Source organism: Sturnira hondurensis, unplaced genomic scaffold (assembly GCF_014824575.4).
Source record: "Sturnira hondurensis isolate 20B ecotype Veracruz unplaced genomic scaffold, ASM1482457v3 Scaffold0008640, whole genome shotgun sequence".
Classification (NCBI taxonomy): domain Eukaryota; kingdom Metazoa; phylum Chordata; class Mammalia; order Chiroptera; family Phyllostomidae; genus Sturnira; species Sturnira hondurensis.
In genome coordinates, this window is record NW_028081271.1 from 2,598,389 (window position 1) to 2,614,964 (window position 16,576).

Here is a 16,576-nt window from a genome sequence, read left to right on the forward strand (position 1 = left end):
TGCTGGTGTGCTGTCTTAGCCAGTTTGGGCTGCTGTAACCAAAATACCATAGATTGAGTGATTAAACAACAAACATGTATTCCTCACAGTTCTGGATGCTGAGACACCAGATACTGTGTCTCAGGTACCAGTAGATTTCTTTGTCTGAGAGAGCCCACGTCCTGCCTTATTGCCACCTATTTCTTGCTGTGTCCTCACCAGGTAAAGGGGATAAGAAAGCTCCCTGAGGTCTGTCTTACGCATTCACAAGGGCAGCATCCTTGTGACCTAGCCACCTCCTAATAGGCATTTTGAGGAGTTACAGAAATTCGGTTCCTAATACACCATAAGACGTTTTAGGCACAAGGGCCATTGCATTGGTCCCATCTTACAGGGGTGTCCAAACTTCTGGCATCTCTGGGTCACACTGGAGGAAGAATTGTCATCTTGGGCCACACAATGTTACATTGCAATATGTAATCACAAAAAAACTCATGTTTTAAGTGAAATTATGGTTTGTGTGGGCCTGCATTCACAGCCATCCTGGGCTGCATGCAGCCTGTGGCCCCGGATTGGACACCCCTGGCACACTAAGAGCTTAAAAAAATGAGAAAATGATTAAGTTACATGAAGGAAATGGTTGCTTTTATAGCATCCCCCCCTCAAAAAAACCCCTCTGTGCTTAAACTTGCTCTGTTTAGATATTTTAAGATATGTAAGCAAATTTAATTATGTATTGTATATTTAATAGACATTTCAAAAACTGATTCTGTTAGACAGTAGAACATTGCCTGAGATTTTTAAACCTGATGTTTAATACACTCGTCATACCATCATTTTATCTCATAGTAACCAAGAGTAAGGCAAGATGAATTGAAAGAATTTAGAACACTAAATGTATAAGCCTGTGAATTAACTTCAACTTCAAGCCTTTTTAGTGATGAACTAGATAGGATTCTGTTTACTTACCCTTAGGATTTGCATAGCGATTTTTCCCCTCTCCTCGTTTCTCAAGTTTGAGCAGCATCATATTTATTTCTGATCGCTTTCTGATTTTTCAGTCATTTATATTCTAATACTATTTCATTGAAACTGACTGGCCCAACTGATGTCGGCCCAGGTTTGCATTTGAAATTTGTAATCACATCTTACAGACTTCACCTGATTTGATTGAATGGTTTTGTTTTATATCTTACCACACTAACTTAGGTTTGTTTTGGAAGATTCAATCAGGAAAGTGTCAATGTAGCTAGTATTTTTAAATGTTTATGCATTTATTGTAGAGGGAGATGAATTAGGAGGGGAGAGAGGGAGAAAGATCCATTTGTTGTTACTACTTATTTATGTATACACTGGTTGATTCTTGTATGTGTCCTGACTGGGGATTGAACCCATGACCTTGGTGTACTGGGAGTATTGGAACAGCACTGTAACCAACTGAGCTACCCAGCCAAGGCCTAAAATGTATTATTGAAAAATGCACCATTGATGTTTTACTTTGATTTATTAACATAGTGAACAAACCCTCAGTTTGCAAAATTCATCGAGAAGCAGTTGACATTATGGTTACTGAGTAAAGAAGAGCCACTCTGATTTCACATTTGATTTTTTATTGTGATGTGGGTGCTCTTGAGATGTGCTTAGAACTTCCTGAGAATATGTGACCCAGAAAACAAAGTCAAACAAACAGTAGGTACCTGATGGGAAAAAAAGTCCTGAATGAAAGTCTGTGACTATTAGAAAATATCATCCTATGTATTAAACAACGATAGAGCTCTACCACACATCTGGCACAAAAAAAAATGTCATAATAATAATGTCGCCTTAAATATTTACTGAAACTTGAGAGTATTGGTGATCCATTGACATTTAAGTGTTTCTCCTGGTGGGGGCCGGGGAGGACTAACATGTTTGCTTAGAGTGTTTCGAGATAAACTGCTGCTTACTATGGGCATTGAAGAAATTTGTTTTGTTTTTCCTTCAGTGGAAAGTTCTGGCAGCTTGAAATGCTTTAAAAGGAGCAAGGAGCTTTATTAGGTAGTGCCTTGAGGCAGCATGGATGATAGCCATAAATAAAAAAAGCCGTGTAATTGTGACCTCATCACACCGCTTTGGACAAACACATCTTAGCGACAGTCTTTGGTGTCTTCTCATCTGATATTTTTAGGGAATTTATTGAGCAGGGTAGAGCTGTATTTCTGGTGGGAGAGCTAGACAGTATCTCGAGTTGAATTTCATTTGAGTTAAAGACCTACCTGTCTCTTTATTCTGGAACATATTAGAGAAGTAGTGGGCTTCTGGCTTCTTTCCTCAGAGTTTTCCTCCTCAGGTTGGATTGGGAGTAAATGAAGACAGCCGGGGCGTTCCCCCTGTGTCCTCATGGGACGCCTACACAACCATTGAAATGCGCTTCACTACAGACATCAGTTTCCAGGTAAAAAGTCCCACGGCACCAGGATCCCTGGTTTTGGAATACTGTCTGTTGCTATTCTAAGGGGAATTTTCATGAAAACTTGGGTGGCATTCATAAAATGTTATATGCAAAACACAGCATAAAGAGGAAATATAGAGACTGACTAGGTACCTTCACCTCCTCTAGGGGAAAAATAGCACACGTACCCACTCAATAGCAATAAGGTGTTCTCTCTTTGTGGTGTGCAGAGGCCTGCATGAACGATGCTGAAGGACAGATGGGCTGTCTGGCCTTTGGGCCTGGATCCTTGGGACAGGAGGCTGAGGGGCTGTGGAGTGTGGTGTTGCCACCCCAGGGACAGGGACTTCCATGAGGAGGTTTCGTTGTGATCTTGCGAAGATGTTATCTACCACTCTTATTCAATCAAAATGTAAATATCGTATATATTGCAGGCATAAAAGGCTTCTTTTAAGTAGCTAAATAACATTACTTTGATAACCTATACACATACCCTTGTTTTTATGATGACCATCTGAATATTTTTCAGCATTTTATTTCCCAATGTTTGTTAAACGAGTACAGAATTAAATAATATTTTACCAACCACTCTCCCAAGGGCAAGTTTTGGGAGGATTGCTTTAATCCAGAAAACATCTCAGTTCTCCATTTCTTTTCTTTCTTTCTCTCTCTCTTTCTTTCTCTCTCTCTCTCCTTACTTTTCTTTTTCTTTTTTTCCTTCCTCCCTTCCTCCATTTCCTTCCTTTCCTTCCTATGTCCCTCCCTCCCCCTCTTCCCCTCCCGCTTCTCTAATTCTATAGCTTCAGCAGAATAACTATAAAGTCCTTGTTAAGTAGATACTTGAGTTCAAATTCTAGATGTGCACTTTACTAGACGAATGACCTTATACAATTCCCTTAACTTCTCTGAGGTCTAATTTTACTCATCTCTAAAATGAGGGTATTATTTATAAACTATTTCAAGGAGCTAATGTGCTTGAATGAGATATGTCGGCAATGCACTTAGCACTTAGCTTTGATACAATAGGCATTCAATAAATGTTATACATTGTTTATATAATGTAAGGCAAGCTATTGCACAGCCACAGAGTCTGACAGTCAGCCTTGTAACCAGACTGTGGAAATCCTGAAGACGATTGGCTGGGTGCTTCTACTTTACAATTAACACTTAATTATTAATCACAAATATGAACATGGCTCATTGGAAATCAATTCATCCTCCCGTTGCCGTAAATTCTCTTCTATCAGATGCTCACACACATTTGAGCACGTAATTAAATGATTTCAGAAATAGCAGAGTGTTTTTAATGTTGAACTTAGAAGCTTTGAAGTTTGTGCATAAAATTTTCAACATGCATTTTGCCTAATAAAAGACCAGTAAATAGCATGGAGGGAGGATTTGGTAGACACCCCGTATTTTCTCTGTCATTCAAATCAGTTCTTTTCAAAGCCTATGGAAAATCTTTCCCTGATTATTTCTGCCTTCACAGGTTGCCTCCAAAGTCTGAACTGTCTCTCAGAGATCCACCTTTGATATGTTGCTTTTATACGTTTCCACCTTGTTCTTCATGTCTGAAATTGCAAGATGACTTCCCCTGTGATTGCCAGATATGCATAGCCATTTCTCCTAGTTTCTGCTTGAAGTACTTTTTTCTTCTATCCTTTTCTCACCCCAGCTAAGACCTCATTCCTCATGACTTTATTCGGATGCCAGTCCCCTTGTGTCTTCAAGGGATGCTGCATGCCTGCATCATGCGGTTGCTCACATGTCATCAGACAGCAGGACCTACCTGAGTAGGTAGGGGACGGATAACGTGTCTCTGCCCTCTTGTTTTTGACCTAATGATTCCATGGAACTTTTTATCACCCATAGTGCCTGACACCTGTCAGTCATCTAGTAAGAAGGTGGTATAGAAGGTAATTCCTTGTTGGTAGATAGAAACTGTGTTAAATACCCTACTGATAAATGTAGGACATTAAAGATGTGTGGATGGAGGGGACATGAGTGTGAAAATCAGTTATATTGTTTTTTTCTCAGTGATAATCATAGATCCCACATCTACAAAGGCAATTATAGGGAAAATAGGTATTTTGTTTGGTTTTCATAAACAGTTCAGAATCATATCTAGCAATGATCCTTAATTCACACTGAAAATCTTTGACCTTTTTTCTAGGTATCAGAAATTTGATTCCTATTGACATGCATTTACTGAGAAAGATAAAAGAAAGATGAATTTTCTCTCGTATTTACATCTATACTTTCACTCTGAAAGACAGTTTTTTTTTTCTTTTCTGGTTTCATTATACCTTATTTGAAAAAAGACAGTTGCAATGCCATCTGGCTTGGAAAACCGCGACAATTTATTGGAGTCGTTGATTTTAAAGTTTGAGATAAATAAATGCTAAAAATGTAGTAGTAAAGTAACAGTCGGGAGATTTGGGATTTGTGGCCTAGAATTTATTGTTTACTTTAAAAATACATAATTCCCGGGAGAAGATGCTCTGGTGTGTTAAGTCTGTGATTGAAATAGAATGTTTCAGTCTCAGGCCTGTGCAGACGTCCAAACACGTAGCGTGTAGGGTCACTGTTGCTACTGCGACCAATAACCACCTGCTTCTCCCCATCAGTTTTCTTCTCTCTTCTACATTTTATCTCGTTGAACTAAACGTATGTCTATAAAGCGTACCAAGTTTTTCTGAAAAGTATGAAGCAACAACCAACATACCCGATGATAAATAACAGGTAACTACATGGAAGAGAAGCAGACAAAATCAGACAGAATTGTGAATGCCTGCTGCAGTTTTAAGATTTACTAGACAAGGTTATTTAGGGGCTGGTGTTTGCTGGTGGAGCCTGCCCTAGAGTTGTGCTGTTTGGAAACGTAGGTACCTCTTCTATTTGTGTTATTTTAAAGATCCCATGCCGCCCTTCAAGAACCTTTCAAAATATTTATGAGAATAGCAAAGTAGCAATGCCTTTGGTGTGTGCCCTGTTGCAAAAATGTCCTGGACTATACATTTGAGTGACATCAATAACATTAGGGCACCCAAGAAACTGTTCTGTGGCCTTCTCGATCCTACTTTGGGACAGACTGTCACTACAATAATTTATCCAGGTACTTTTGTTCCCATTGTCTTCTTCCAGCATGTCTTTGCTATAAGGAGATGTATGAGGAGATGTGGATGAGGTCTGTCCAGAAGGTATCCAGCCATACAATATGAAAAAAAGACACATTTACTTAAGGAGACACAAGATAAAAGAAACAATGTACATAGGACAATGATGCCTCAGTCCCCTTCAAAGTAGGCACCTTGGGACCTCACACAGTTCTGCTAATTGCCATCAGCTGCCTCATTGTGGTTTCCTGAATCTCACTGATGGTCTGAAATCTCTTCTCTTTCAAAGGTGATTTTCATTTGGGGAAAAGCCAGAAGTCCCAGGGTGCCAACTTGGGCTATAGGGGGGCTGAGTCACTTGGGTGACTTGATGTTGTACCAAAAAACTCTGCGTGACACATGATGTGTGAGTGAGTGTGTTGTTGGGAAGAAGCTGCCCATCACCAGGTGCCCATAGCTACAGCCTTCTGAATCACCCAAACAGTTTCTGTGGAGGAATGTTCAAGGTTGATGCAAAATTTGATGCAGATTTATTGCTCTACTCACTTAGTCATTTTGAATGTGACAGCCACACAGTACTCATGCGCACTCAATGGTGTCTACTGCCTCCCTGACTAGTACAGTGAAGTCGTCATTGTTCATGCATGAGCATTCCAGTCCATTCTGCTTGACTGTCAGGTTACATCAATATCATGCAAACCATTATCCTTATATTAGCAATAGTTAGATTTTTCAACACATATTATATACATGTATACACATATATACATATATATATGAAGATATATGCATGTATGTGTAGGTAGTTTTGTGTGCATGTGTGTATATATACATAAAGATATGCACACTTGTGTTTATGTATTGCACAAGTATGTGTGTATATATTATACATGTGTGTATATACATCTGTGTGTATGTACATGATATCTCTAATAACTGCCCGAAGTAGAAGATACTTAATATTGAAGAGAGGTCTAATTTTTGTCAAGACACTGGAAGCTGTCTGAAATATATTATGTTTCATAGACCTAAAGTAATTACAAAATTAACAAGTACAACACACAGATATAATATGTATAATTAAGTCTAATATTTGTTGGCTGTTCTATATAATCTCATGAATAAATTATGTTGGAGTAATGAATAATATAGGTTTGACCTAGAACTTTAGATAAATGCATACCTAGATAAAGACATATAAACACACATACACATTAATGTTTTCAAACATATAAATATGTCATTTCAATTATATATTTCATCAACTGTATTATTTTCATCCACATGAAAAAAGTATAGTTTTTAATTTGAAATAGTAGCTACTTTGTTTTTTTAATAAAATGTAACAGTTAAAATATTGTTAATGAGTCAAAATGATGCAATGAATGTAAGTGATCCCAGAGAAGATGAAAAGCGTATTTAAGAATGAAAGAAGGCTCTCAGATCTGTTTGGTGTGTATGTCTGTATCTGTTTATTACAGTTTCCAGCAGAGGTCACCAGGGCCAGGAAGCCACAACCTCCCCAGGTCTCGATTACAGGCAACTGTTGCCATGATCTCTCTGTGTAGCTTTGCCACTTGTGTGACCAGTGGAAGGGGCAGTGATGGAACTAAATGACACAGCAGACACTGTCATGACCACAAACCAGTGCTTTCTCAGCTGCAATGACTTCTATTCCCTTTGCCACTCTGCCAGGATGCGGATCTAACGGGTCTATTCACCTTCTAAAAAATGCTTAATTAATTGCTCCTGTTGGCCTATAGGAAAATTCTCAATTTCTTATGACTCCTCACATGCCTCTATATTCTCCTGACTTCCGAGTTATGTCTCTTGACTGTTTCCTGTCCTCTGTGTGCTCCAGCCAGGCCGATATACGTCGTTTCTGCCCAACAGCTTGACCGACTGGCTCCCCTTGCCATGCCCAGTATCTGTGGATATCAGGGGGTGTGGCTCTCGCACACGCCCCGCCCTCTTCTAGGAGCCATCATCACCCTGCCCCCCCCCCTCTCAAATCCTTTCCTTACCTGGCTGTTTCTTGCTCGTCATTCACATATCCGGTTAGTCTTTCTTTTCTCCGAAAAGCCTCATTGCTAGAACACGTTCGTCCCCTTCACTCTGTCCTCCAAAATGATGGATGGCGAGTCTGCTTGCCCGAATTCCCTGCGAGCCTTCCAATCAGTGTGTGCGTTAGGCACAGTCTTTGATTCCCAGTCTCTAGCAGGTCGCCTCAAATACAGCACACAGGCAGGTATATATTAATACTTACACATCGATACTTATTAAATAAGAGAAAACTTCCTCATCCCCTGGGAAAAGGCAAAAGTGTATAATTATGACAGGAGACTAATTTAGATAGGGGTTCATTCACATAGTCAATTCTCAGTTTCCCTGGTTCTCTCAATAAGTATTTCCTCAACACAATGACTGTTTCTGATGCATAGCTGGTCATTGGTAAAGATTTGATTAACTGGCCTTGAAAGTTTTAGGCCCCTTAGAGGTTTTAGAGAAATTGTATACTATGTGTAATATAATTTAACTTAATGCATGTTAAAGATATGACCACAAAGTCCAATAAGTGCACACCATTAAAAATCACGTCACTGAGTGCAAAAACTAGAATAACATTCGTGGCCATATAGGATTTTATCAGATATATAATCTTAAAAATACTATTTTAACTCCCTGTTATTTTTCACAGTCCAAATGCAATAACCCGCTCAACCAACTCCCTCACAGAGGTGAATACAGTGTATTTACCAAGGCAGAAAGAATCACACGTGTGGTTCCCAATGAAGCTGTATCTTTTAGTTCATGTTCAATATTCTCAGACACAGAATGCATTATTTGTGTGCAGTTTGTGGAATTTGAAATCTTAAGGAAATACGTGGGCTCTGGAGCGTTCATTTGCTCTAACTGCAGTAAGAGAGCTCTGTTTTGGTTTGCTAGTCCAATTTTCAAGACTCATGGACTTGCTCCATTAAAAGCAACAGAGCAACAGGCAAAAATAGTTCAGTAGGAGCGAGCTATGATGGACATTGTGGTTTGGGGAATAATGCATTGGGTGTACTATCAATTATGGATGAAGTGCCTGGTCCATATTTGCCACATCGCCTCCCAGCATCGCATCTCTCCTGCCGACATCGATTAGGGATGTAGCGCCTCTTCTGCCATCACCGTCTGGACCAAGAAGGGGATGGCACCTGCAGCACAGCAATTAGCATCCGAAATCAATCCTCCTCAGGCTGTGTGTTTGAAGTTCACCTTGGCGAAAGTCAGCCTCCATGTGACTCTTTGTGTAGATGTGCGTGTGTGTGCGGGCGGTCTGTCTTTGTGGTTTCGAACTGGAAAACTGGCACTGTCTGCGTGCGTCCAAAACCAGAACACATCAGTCTAGTTAAACTCCTGTAAATAGGAACGTGGTAATGTGGCATCCTGGTGACAAAGGGAAACACTTAGGTTTGAAGTGTTTTTATTAAGTTTAACAACCCATATAAACGTGAACATACATAATGTATGAGCTGACTGCCGAGTTAATGCGAGCCTACTGGAGTTGTTGTTAGGACTGTTCTTTAAAGATGAGATAGGTAGTTATACTTTAAAAGTTTATTCAAATTTTATTTGACAGTTATGGAGTAATTCTATTTTGGACAAAAATAATTTAAAAAGAAAAAAATAATGAGACTCTTCAGAACTAATATTAGTTTTTTGATACTACTAAACCTAACATTTTCATTGGGTAGATATTTAGGGGAATATTCCTAAAATACAATTTAGATTTATAACACAATGATGTTAATATAATTCCTTTGAGTTTGTAGATGACTGAGAAAATATGGGTAATTGAACTATTGGACAATCATAGTGTGTGAAATCTTTCATAATTTGCTCATGCCTAATTTGTGAAAAAAAAAAAACAAGAAGATGTATCCCTTGTTGATTGTATGTTTTACAGAAAAAAAAAGCAACAAAGTCCAAGAAAAACATTTCTTGGCAATACTTCACTATCTGAACCCTTCACAATCATTCTTTACCGCAACAAGAACGAGATGCCTTTGGTATAGTTTATTTATTTTTTAAGGATTTTATTTATTTATCTTTAGAGGGAAAGGAAATGAGAGGAGAGAAATATTAATGTATGGTTGCCTCTTGTGTGTCCCCTGCTGGGAACTGGCCTGCAACCCAGGCATGTGCCCTGACTGTAAATCAAACCACCATTGTCTGGGTCACAGGCCCACGCTCAACCCACGCTACACCAGCCAGGGCTAGTATAGTTTATAATGATACCACAAATGATGAAAACAGGCATTGAAGAAACTTACAGTGGTCAAATACAACCCCGAATGCAGCTGCAGCTTCCTCACCTGCAGACTGGGTGACATTCAGATGACAAACCCCTGCTCTCTGAAAACCCACAATCTGGTCCATCTTCCCGCAGCCCACATGGTCCCAGGAGTCCAGCCGTCGTGCAAGACAACAGAAACATAATGCTCAAAGCAAGAGAGGTCCCCTCGGGTTTGAGGCCAGGGAAGAAGCTCGCAAAGGTCAATGGTTCCTCTCATGTCGTGCGTTTTGGTAACAGTGGTCCCTGCGATTTCCGTAGTCCACCTATTGCAGAAGCACTCCTTGCATAACCCCAACAATCTGAGCTACGAGCACGTTCTTCTTCATCGTCCCGGGGGCTGCCGCTTACAACCATGTGAACACCAAGGAAAAAGAGGCCACACGGTGTTCATGGCTGTGTCCAGTCCAGGGTCTGACGCTCCCCTATCCACCATATATGTGGATGTTTGTTTTATTCAGTTGCTTAACAATGTATGCTTTATAAAATCATCTTTGCAGGCAAAAGACGTGTCTCCCTTTCCTTCAATATAATTAAGGCAGTGACTGAACCCAATGGTGCTTAAAAACTGGTGATTTGTTTGTGGCATTGGAAATACAGCTTTCACCAAGAATGTGTGGGTTTTAAAGGAGAATTTAAAGGAGGTGCTGTTCCCCAGCTATTTTCGTAATGTGATATGCAGAGTGTCTTTTAACCTTCGGTGGCGGTAAGCACAGACGTGATAAATAGGCACTTGTTAACCATGAAATAAAAAGGGTTTTACTTACAACCTACCTTCCAGCCGTCAGTTCTCCTTAACAGCATAGATGATTGTGCAGGAATATTTGAGGCAGAGACTAACTGTGAAAAACTGGGTCTGAAGAACCCGGATCCAGATGAGTCAGTTTTGGTTTCATTTGCCACATCGTGACGTATTAGTTACTGATTGCTACCCTAACAGAACATCGTGATGATAGCTCAAAATATTACAGACCACAGGGCCAAGGTGGGGCACAATATACTGTTTCCGAAAGTAAACCCCACTAGGTTCGCATTGTCCACCACCAGAGGAAAGAGATCTCTCAATGACAGTGATTTGTGAAAAGGAAAGGAAATGTTTATTTAAAGCTATACAGACTTAAAGTAGTGACCTAATATCTTCACGAAAATATCAAAGTTTTTTAGGACACCCACAGACGCACATAGTCCTTCCTTCTCCCTCTGCCCTAACTTGGACTAGGAAAAGAAGTAGATGTCAGTGATTCAGGCTCCCAGCACCATCAGCTGTGTCATCGGCCAGGATCAAGCCTCATGGTTCTCCCTGGCAAAGCTGTGAGGGGGTCTGCCCTCTGGCAAAACCATGTGGCTCTCCCCCTAATGGCTGCCGAGTCTGGGTTTGAATCCCCACACCAATCTTCCTCTGCAGCCCCATTTCCGACTCCTCCCATGATCCGCTACACTTGCAGGCACTCCTGTATCCTTCCAGCTTTACTGGGCTGCCATCGTGGGTCTGGGTGGGTGTGGCCCCATCCATGGAGCCAGTCATCTCCAAGCTCTCACGCAGGTGCTGTAACCAGGGGAAGTTGCTCCCCAGTTACATCCTGGGTGGAAGTCACTCCCTTCTCTCTGGCTCAAAGCATGGCCACAGCTATTTAACATATCTATGCAACTAGTTAAAAGTTATAGATATGTTAAATGACCATGCCAGAGGTTAGCTGCTGCTATGCAAAATAGCTCTCAATGGCCCTGTTCCCTGTGTCCTGTTCCCCAACTCACACCTGTGGAGGGTGAGGACATCCTATATACCTTTCTAATATTTCCTAGACACCTTGAGTTCTGGACCCCATTCCAAATCTCTATTTGGGGCTCCCCTCTTGGCTGCACCCTGTTACAAAAACAGTGCAGATTTCTTATGTCTTAGTCCTGGAGGTCAGAAGTCTGGCGGCTCCAAGGGAGACTCCTTTTCCTGGCCTTCCCCGTCTTCCAGAAGCTTACAGTCCCACGGACCTTGTCCTCCTGCTTCCACAATCACACGATCACGTCTCCTGTCTGACTCTTTCCTTCCTTGCCTCCTGCTTACAAGGATCCTGGTGATTAGAATGTGCCTACCTGGGTGATCCAGGCTAGTCTTCCCATCTCCAGAGACATAGCCCTCCCTCGTTGGAATGTAAGAGAATTCACATTGTCAAGTTCCAATGGGGTAGCATATGGACATGTTTGAGGACACTCAGCCTACCACAGTAGATTAGGTTTTAGTGTTAGGTCTTTCGGAAGGGTATTTCTCCCTAGGCAAAGGTAGCTTTGCTGTCTGAACTTGGTCTGTGAGGTCTTCTTAGAGAAGCTGGGGTATCCATCAGTAGAGAGAGAATAGGAATGGGACCAATATTACCTATCTGGAAAGTTCAAAGCCATCAAGATTGTTTAGTTTTATTTGGAATAGTAGGATAAAATCCACTCTAGGCAGATCTTTATATAGTCGTATTTCTCACATCATAAACTCGTTGTGGAATAAATAACCACATTAGCTTCTTTTATTTCTTTTGTTTTTGCAGATCAGACTGAAAAGATTGAGTTGTCAACTCTATTTTCCTGCTCCTTTTCTGAGGTTGTCAGAAGTTGCCATGAATATAAATTAATGTATGCATATATATATATATATATATATATATATATTTCTGATCAATTTTATTGGAAAGAGAATGCATAGACTAAAGCTACTAACAATAACTCTTGAGTCAAGTATATTCCTTGCTATTTATATTTGCCATATGATTTAGTGAGCTTTATATATGCAGGGTCCAGCACAAAATAACACCCCTATTTATTACAAAATCTTTTATTACAAAATCTTTTATTACAAAATCTTTTATTGCAATATCATAAGCATGTAATTCTGTAACATAACAATACCACTCTCAAGCAAATCATATGACATTTTAGGTGAAATATTCAAATTAAAACTATAAATTATTACACCTGTGGTATTACCCTATCGACCACACTCAACAGACCATTTTTTCTGCCAGACCCTTGTACTGAAAGGCAAGCTATTTGTCGACGATAAGAAGGCCCCCCTTTCTTTGTCCTCTGTGTTATTTTTTAAGGTGGTGTCTTCTGTTAGGGTTGGGAAATGTGAAGTCTTCATCATGTCCTGAAGTATGGAGTCCTCCTTTCACAGGGTATCTTTTTAAATATATAGTCCATCCCCATGCTCTATGAGTCAAAGGAGAAAATTGAAATGAATCATTGGTCCACCCGTTCTTCAGTTCAGAATATAAATAGAACTTATCCTATTGTGTTTGCTTTGTTCATAAACAACTGCATCCATATTTTAATACTTCAAAATAATATAATTTTGTTCCACACACATTTTCTTTTCTTGGTAGTCAAGCTCTTTTCCAGGGTGACTTATGGTGTGTACTAACAACTTTTCAGGACACTATTCTCCATGTGTTCCCAAATTGGGACTAAATGAATGTTATAAATACAGAATGTGCGTGTCCTGTTTAGTGACTGGAGCCATAAAATGATCACCGTTCCCCTCAACGCTGGAAAGTGTCACGGCGACTTGTGGGAGTGTCCCTTTGATGTTAGTATCTTGTGCTGGAAGTACAGAAATAGCATTTCCAGAGAAAAGGGATGCGTTTGTGAAATAGCTTGTGTTTGCCTTAATCAAAATGAGAAATATGCTTCGTTTGATCCTTTTAAATTGTTTCTATGACATTTGCCACAGTGGTCATTAAATTAGATAGTAACAGCCCAACATATATCTGGGTCCTTTCCACTTTTCAGAAATAAAGAAATCACATTGGCTACTTTTCTGCTTTATGGCCTCTGCAGGAACAAATGTGCTCATAAAACGTACATTAAGAGTTCTTCAATTATGTTCCTATTTCCTTCAGCATGCTGGCCCTCTTAATCAGCTTTTCCAGGTGTTTCTGGTCTATATTCATTTCATTTTTTTCAACATTGCTCATAAGCTTTCATCATGATTTAAATAAAATCCTGTTACAAGGAACTGCAGAATTAGAACTGAGTGCATTTGCCAAGTACCGTTCTTTTCAAGAACTGGTTTTATTACACTGGAAGAAATGGTATTTTGAATTTCATATCTTACCTTTTTCACTTTTTAAGAAAACAGTTCATTGATGATACATGCACACATTTGTATACACAGACACACCTATGAACATATGTACATATATATTTCTTAATTGCAAAGTAATGGATTCCCAAGATTACCTAGCCCAACCCTCTCATTTTTTATATTGTTCGAGCTAAATGCACGTTTGTGTTCCTGAAGCGAGACCAAGGCAGGTGTGAGACTATGGTCCTGACCTCTGTGTTGCAGGTCATGTGCTTTTTCTGATAAACTATGCCACCTTTCCGACAAAGTGCCCAGGGAACAACAGAAAAGTTACAGCCTGGTATCCCGTGATGCACCAGGGCTGGAGGCCCCGTGAACTCTCCTTAGTGCAGAACTTAACACTTTATCTGCTCGTGGCAAGCTCAGGATTTGTCACTGTGGCCTATTACTTACCTAACACATCGGCTGTGTATGCCTCATGAAATAATGAGTCCGGGCAGAATGTGATTTTTAATGATATATTCCATTATTTTATTGATTGTTGCTAGGTACAGCACAGGTGACAGATGCTATAATAGAAATATATCAAATTGATTATGACTATAATCCCATTGCTTGTATGTTTGGTTTATTACTTCAGTGCTTGCTCATTTCTCTGTTTGGAATGGGTGATCGTTTCAAGATCCGGACTTTGGTTCTTTAGCCTATCTTCCAACAATGTCAGTGTTTCTTCACCAGTTATTTTTACCCTTTCATCTTCTTGAGGGGTTGTGTTCTTTAATTTCTTTTGGAATAGTTTTCTTGCTTTAGTTTTATAATCATCTTCTTCTTTTACTTCTAATCTATACCTTATTGTATGAACTTTAAGCTGAAGTTTCAATATTAAATATAATTGTGAGCACCGGCAAAAATACTTTTAAATTTATGAACACCCCCTAATTTATTAGTAGTAGAATAGGAACTAACAAAATAATGCAAGGGTGATGGTGATGGCGATATTGGAAATGAGATAGAGGAGAGGTTTAAATCTCAGGTCTGCCACGTATTTAAGGCTATGTGACATTTAGAAAGGGATGTAGTGACTTATAATTTAAATATTCTTCTCTATATAAGGAAAACAATAGCGCCTATCTTGCAAGAATATTGTAAGAATTAGATAACCCTTTTAAAAGATTATGGAATGCATGATATTCTAATGACACAGCAGCTATTATTTTTCATTCATTCCTTTGAAGAAATAATTTATTAAAGCATGTGCCAAGGAGGGCTAAGACATTGGGTAGCTATTAGTCAACATGGCTAAAGGTGCAAGCTGAGTGGAAAATTGAAAGACAAAGTCTTGTCCCCCACTCTTTTCCCCCGAAAAAGAACTTCAAAATCATTCATTTCCAAGAAATGTCAACATTTTCTCAAAAGGAATAAATCATTCATTGAATTTACATACATCTAGCTAGTTTTTAGAGATTCTTCTCCATAGATTTTAAGGAGATGCTAAAGGTGTGTTGGTGAGGTTGTGAGATCTTTAAAAAACACCGCCACCAACAATTCCGGAACTGTCTATCTGTTATATCCTGGTTTTAAACATTCCAAAGCATTATTACCTGCATGCGTTGTGTATTTGCTTGTGAATTTGGTGTCCACCCTACCTCCTAGTCAGGAAGTTGCAGGTGGACAACAGTGCTGTAGACTTCATCCTCCATGACATCCTTCCTGCCTAGGGGGATGCCTGGCGGAGAGCCGCAATGAGAGCGCATTGGCCGGGTGGGTGGTTACAAGGGTGAGTGGATGCACAGATTTTAAATGGTAGATAGTCCTCTATAGACCTGTTGCAGGCTAGCTTAACAAACATTAAACTCTCTTGAATGAGGTGGGTAAAATGAGATTTCCTAAATCCACAACAATTCTTGACATTTTACTTTTAACACCTTTTTAGCGATTTCCTTATATCTCTTTCTGGAAGAAGACATATAACGTTTGTCAAGTATAAGTAGAGAATTCAGCTCCAAAATGTGTTAGCATTCAATACATGTTAACTATTATTAGTCCTTTTATCGGTTTGTTTATAAGCATACTTAAATGTGCTTTTTTAAACCTTGAAATAATTTTTAAATAATTGGTACAAATTCTATCGCAAAAGAGTTGAGAGAAAAAATAGTGTTTTTTAAAATGATGACAAGGAAAATAGCTAAGAGCTGAGCCAATATCATCCATGTGCACAATACTTAAAGCCATGGACACCTTTGCTTTCAAAATACAGGAAAGACCACTTCAGCTCCATAATTACTAATAAGTATGAAATGGCATCTCCCCTTTGGAAGGTAAAGCATTATTAGAGAACTTTCACAAAAACAGCTATCGATAATGATGAATTTACATGCATCCCAAATGAGTTCATTAAAATGACAGCAGAATTTCATTTAATGATCTTGCTCTAAATGAGCCACAAATATTCACTCTGAGCTTTAACATGTTACCTTTTAAAGTGCCTAGTGTACAACACAACAGAAATTAAACTCCAGGAATTAATGGTTTTAAAAATGTTAAAAGATGTAACTGCCATCTGTTCTCATCAAGTGTGTTAATGTAAACAAAATGCAGCTTCTTATAAAATAGCAAAAGCTGGCAATACGGTGGTAATTTCTTTT